Source organism: Aotus nancymaae, unplaced genomic scaffold, assembly GCF_030222135.1.
Source record: "Aotus nancymaae isolate 86718 unplaced genomic scaffold, 86718_ANA_hifiasm-v0.15.2.pri h1tg000036l, whole genome shotgun sequence".
Classification (NCBI taxonomy): domain Eukaryota; kingdom Metazoa; phylum Chordata; class Mammalia; order Primates; family Aotidae; genus Aotus; species Aotus nancymaae.
This window is the reverse complement of record NW_026988450.1, coordinates 82,922,590-82,928,386: the sequence shown is the minus strand read 5'-3', so window position 1 is coordinate 82,928,386 and position 5,797 is coordinate 82,922,590. Positions and strand designations below refer to the sequence as shown.

The following is a 5,797-nucleotide window of genomic DNA, read 5'->3' as shown; positions in this document are numbered from 1 at the left end:
CTAGGTGCAGTTTTGTTTATTGGCTTCCAATATAAATTATCCATTTAAAACATTAATACTGTAAGAAAACTTTTATTATGAGATAAAATAATGTTTATTTTAATAAAAATATGTTGTATTCCCACTCTGAATTCATCTTTTTTAAAAAACAGGACTTCAAACATTTAATCTTTCATGTGATTTTTATTGTCTTTGTATTTTTTTCAATTAGAATGTAATTTAGTTTTATGATGAAACCCTCCTAGAGGCTAAGATTACACACATTTCCATGTATACATAGAAACTTGTTATGTTAGTCAGTTTGGGCTGAGTTGTGTTGCAATAATGTCCCCCAAATCTTCAAGACTTACAGCAAAAATGGCTCCTCTCCAACTTGTGTTCATGTCCTTTGAAGATCAGCTGCAGCTCTGCTCTATATTCCCTTTATTCTAGAATCGAGACCAAAGGAAAAATCTTGAGCAATGGCACACCAGCATCGTCATAGAGGTACACGAGAAATGTTAGCATCAGAGGATGGCACTTCAAGTTTTTTTTTTGAAGAGGAGTCTCACTCTGCCACCCAGACTGGAATGCAGTGGCATGATCTCAGCTCACTACAAACTCCGCTTCCTGGGTTCAAGCGATTCTCCAGCCTCAGCCTCCTGAGTAGCTGGGACTACAGATGCCTGCCACTATGCCCAGCTAATTTTTGTAGTTTTAATAGAGATGGGGTTTCACCATGTTGTCCAGGCTGGTCTCGAACTCCTGAACTTGTGATCCACCCACCTCGGCCTCCTAACGTGCTGGGATTATAGCATGAGCCACTGTACCCAGCCTGCACGTAAAGTTTTTATCTGGAAGCAGTGAATGTCATTTTCACTAACAAAAAATTGACCAAATCCAGAAACATGGCTAAGCCTGATGTCAGTGGAGCAGGAAGAATACCTCTTCTCACAGGGAGGGCCACCAGGCAGGCGCTAAAAAAAGAAGGGAAGCGGCCGGGCGCGGTGGCTCACGCCTGTAATCCCAGCACTTTGGGAGGTTGAGGTGGACGGATCACGAGGTCAAGAGATCGAGCACATCCTGGCCAACATGGTGAAACCCCGTCTCCACTAAAAATACAAAAATTAGCTGGGTGTGGTGGCAGGTTCCTGTAGTCCCAGCTACTCGGGAGGCTGAGGCAGGAGAATTGCTTGAACCCGGGAGGCGGAGGTTGCAGTGAGCTGAGATCACACCACTGCACTCCAGCCTGGGGACAGAGCGAGACTCCGTCTCAAAAAAAAAATAAAATAAAATAAAAAAGGGGGAAACAAAGTTCTGGATAAATTAAATAGTGCAATCTACCAGAATTCTGGGTTGTGAATCTCCACTTCTCTCTCTTTGTAAGCAAAATAAATTTATCCTTTCCAATAGGGATGCCAGATTAAATACAGGATGCCCAGCTAAATTTAAATTTCAGATCAATAATGGGTAATTTTTTAGGATAAGTATGCCCAAAATATTGCACAGTGGGATATACAAAAAAATTATTCATTGTTTATCTGAAATTCCATTTTAACTAGGAATCATATATTTTAATTTATAAAATATGGCAGCCCTATTCAAGAAAAATAACCTAAAATTCCATTCAGTTACAGCATCAGGCTTCAATTCCATGATCTCATGGAGTTCTGTCTACATCAGGCTCAGATGTTCACTCTCTTGAGAGCAAAACCTACGGACCAAAAAGACAAGTTATCTGCCCCTCATATGCCCAGTGTATCATGGTGAAACAGGATACCTAAAATAATCACTCCAATTCAGAAAGTGAGAGGAGAGGAGAGGAGAGGAGGAACACAGAAGTCACTTGTCCATGGCAATTCTGAAAGTCCCTTGGGCAGAAGTGCCAGACTACCTTCCATGGAGACTGGAAATGTTCTTTGATTAGGACTTGATTCTGTACCTAGAACAATAACACTCGATCTACTGTTGTGCATGGCACTTGGCACTGTCCTCTGGGAGGTCTTTCCTTTTCAATTATCCTCCTAAAGCATTTTTTGTAAAGGACAATATGTCCTCTTTGGAAGCTGGCCAGACTTCTCTGTCTTCTTCCCCCAGAAAGTTGGAAATCCAAAGGTCATTTCAAGTCTCAAACAGTTATAATCTATTTTAGTATGAGCTGGTAACTCTTTTGGCAATAAAACTTTCTCACATTCTTATCTATTTGATTCCAAACAGTCTCTTGTGCCAATAGCCACATCCATAATTCTTTTCTAGTTGCAACTTTCCCTCTAGACTGAATTGCAGGTAATTTAAATTGATCTGGCTCCAGTGAAAGAACTACACTTGTAATCTCTTTTTCCTAAGCCATTGTCCAACTGGAAGGATTTAATTGGTGCCACTGTAATCAATTCAAAGGTTTTAATAGAGGAACAATATCTTTGATTGGTCCTTGCCACAAGGCTGAATCTTAGTCAGTCTTTGTCACTGAAAGACCTTTCCATTTTATCTTTTATTGTTTGGAAATCAAAATCCATTACACACTCTAGTCCTCTGAGTTCTCAAGTTTCTGGACCCTTTCTACTCCCTTTGATCTTCCCGAAAGGGACAATTCCTACCTAAGCTCAACTTTCATAGCATTTCACTAAGTGCAGCCCACAGCAACTTAGGCATGAGAGTAACATTCCATTTCACAACTTTGCCTAAAGCCATAAGCTCATTTAGTACATTTTCTGTATTCCTAGGGATTAAAGGTGACAGTTTTACCCAATACATTGCCACTAGATAGCATGGGTGGCCATTTTTCCGTCCTTCAACAGTGTTATTTTTTGCTTCCTACTCCCAAACTTCAGAATTAATGCAACATACTTTAGGTTTCCTGCTATGGCTGCAACTCAGTAAATCTCAGTTGCTGTATCAATTAGCTTAGCCTAAGTCATGCTGAAGTAACAACAAACACATCCAAAATCTTTACAACGAAAGATTTATTTCTTGCATATGTCCATGTCCTTTACAGGTTGGCTATCATTTTGCAATATGTCATCTAATTCATCTTTTTCTAGGACTTAGATCAAAGAAGCAGACACTATCTGGGACATGCTGGCTTGGGGCAAAGGAAAAAAAAGGGCATATATTCCTCTACTTGGAAATGGCTCATGTACTTCTGGCTACATTCCATTGACCAAAGCAAGTCACACAGTCAGGATGAAATTCTTTTTTTCTTTTTTCCTTCTATACTCTTTATTTTTTTTTTAATTTTCCCATTGGTTTTTGGGGTACAGGTGGTGTCTGGTTACACGAGTAAGTTATTTAGTGGTGATTCGTGACATTCTGGTGCACCTATCATCCAAGCAGTATACACTGCACACTATTTGCAGTTGTTTATCCCTCGAAGATGGACTTCTGATGGGTGAAAAATATACTAGTCTCACAGGGAAGAGTAGTGGGGAGTAGACCCACAGTGAAGGACAGCAGATACTTTTGAGCAAATAATACAATCTACCCAGTAGTGTGCTGATAAATATTTAACAACTGCATCTCTGGGGAATAGAAGCCCTGATTTGCACATTTGTCAATTTCCATGGTGCAAATACTCTCGCCGATTTCAAGTCACCAATGTTATGTCACCAAATGCAAAATTCGGAAGAGATATGTACAATTAATTCTTGTGAGCCAGTATGAGCATGCTACAGCACACCACTGAATCAACCTCAGATTAAATAAATTATTTGCTAAACATAAGTTGGCTTATACCTGTTCCACAAGATGAAGAACACCTGCAGTCTTGCTGTGGCTTATAACGAGGGAGGAAACTATTATGCGACTCAGCATAAACTTGCCTTAAACCTAAACTGAGGATTTGCAGTAGGGATGAGGAGGAATAACCAACTCAAAATTAAGTCTTCATATTATTTGCTATTTCAGCATTAATTGGAAAATTCAAGTGGAGAGTAAGAATGTGAGATTGAATATTTTGCCTCTATAAATAAGATTCAGCCCCAGGCTCCTCTTTTGCAGAAATTCTTATTAAGGACTTGGCTCTCCTCCAAGAAAAATAAGGTAGAAATCATTCAAAACCCTTTACTTCCAAATTATTCCTGATAGAATCTTCTTGATAAGTATAGCTCTCTAGTTTTGTATGTTTACAATTTTCCAATAAAAAGCTTGTTTAAAATATCCCTGAGCTAGGAAGTAGCTCTTACATACTTAAGTCATAAGCCATTCAAAGACTATTCCATTTTTTTTTTTTTTTTTTTTTTTTAGACTGAATCTCTCTGTAGCACAGGCTAGAGGGCAGTGGTGAAACACAGCTCACTGCAGCCTCCACCTCCCAGGCTCAAGGGATCTTCCTTCCTCAGCCTCCCAAGTAGTGGGAACTATAGGCGTCCACACCATGCCCACTAATTTTTGTACTTTTTTGTAGAGATAGGATTTTGCCATGTGGCCCCGGTTGGTCCCAAACTCTTGGGCTTAAGCAATCCTCCCATCTTGGCCTTCCAAAGTGCTGAGATTACAGCCGTGAGCTACCATGCCCAGCCCGTGAATTCTTTAAGTACATTGACATCATCTCTGTGGTAACACTGGGCAAGTTGCTTATGTGCTCTGAATTTTTGTTTCTCCAACGATAGGATGGGATAATAACATCTGCCTTACAAAGCTATTATGAAGCTTAAATACCTGGCATACATAAAGTATCTAGCAAAGCACTTGCACATGGTGGTCACTCAATAAGTAGTTATTAACATTCACCATTGAGGATACTGATTAGAATTATCATGATTATTACTGAGCCATGAAACTAGAGGTTTTGAGTTACTATTTAAAATACTGCAAGGCTTTATTCAATAGCCTCAGAGCATTTGGCAGGAGTAATTTGGCTGTTGATTTTGAGTGTATCTGACAGGAGTGACTTTTGCAGCTCCCCTGGAAGCATGGATGTTATTGTAATTTAACAAAACTCACCTCTGTAGTTGCTTGTGCATTTTGTCTATTGGCCTCGAGCTTAGCTCAAATTGTCAGGCCAATGGAAAGACTGAATGCTTTGCCTCCGGGCAAAATTGTGGCCTACAGGGGGTGGACCCTGCATCCCATCCTCAGCGAGAACGGAAAGCTCACTCAGCATGCTGCACTCTTTCATACTGATTCTGACATAAAACATCAGGCGGAAATTCCACTTCTGACTCTGCAGTAATTGTGGGGGAGCCAGAGCGCCATCCAAACACAGATGTCTGGCATGACACTGCACCCCCACCCCTCATGAGGTCACAGGACAGACATTGCAGAGAGATAGCAATGATCATGCCTAAAGGAGAGCCCACCATCTTCAGGGGGCAACTCATTCATTCTTCCTCCTACATTGTTCCTGAGTTACTGCGAATAGTCAAGGTTACTGTTTCAGTCTCTTTCCAACAACTTGACTTATAATGGCGAGAAAGATGTTGATGCTCATAATGATAAGAGTAAAAATGGTGAAACTTTTTCCAGAGCTTCAAATAATGGAACTCTGTATCCTACTATTCTGTAGCGTGTGTGTGTGTGTATCTGTGATTCTACATATGTATGTGTGTACTGATTCCTCTTGAGTAGCCCCCTTTTTTTTAACAAAGTATATCAGCTTCTGGAACTGCACATCACACACACACACACACACACACACACACACTATACAAGCTTCACATGCACTAGGGCATCCTACTATATTGAATTGTCTGAAATGAATGAACCAAATGTCATCTCCAAATTTTAGTAGATGAGTGTCTATGAAATAAAGAGGATTTAGAGGCCAGGCACGGTGGGTGATGCCTTTAATACCAGCACTTTGGGAGGTTGACGCAGGCAG

At 40.4% G+C, this 5,797-nt stretch overlaps 1 long non-coding RNA gene across 1 annotated transcript; it reads right to left on the bottom strand.

Moving 5' to 3' along the window:
• Positions 1 to 244: 244 nt before the first annotated feature.
• Positions 245 to 5,161, bottom strand: LOC105727122 (uncharacterized). The gene is made up of 3 exons (XR_001109710.3): positions 4,921 to 5,161; positions 864 to 956; positions 245 to 428 (listed from the first exon to the last, which is right to left on the bottom strand). It is a non-coding gene; the product is annotated as an uncharacterized LOC105727122 (long non-coding RNA).
• Positions 5,162 to 5,797: the final 636 nt, after the last annotated feature.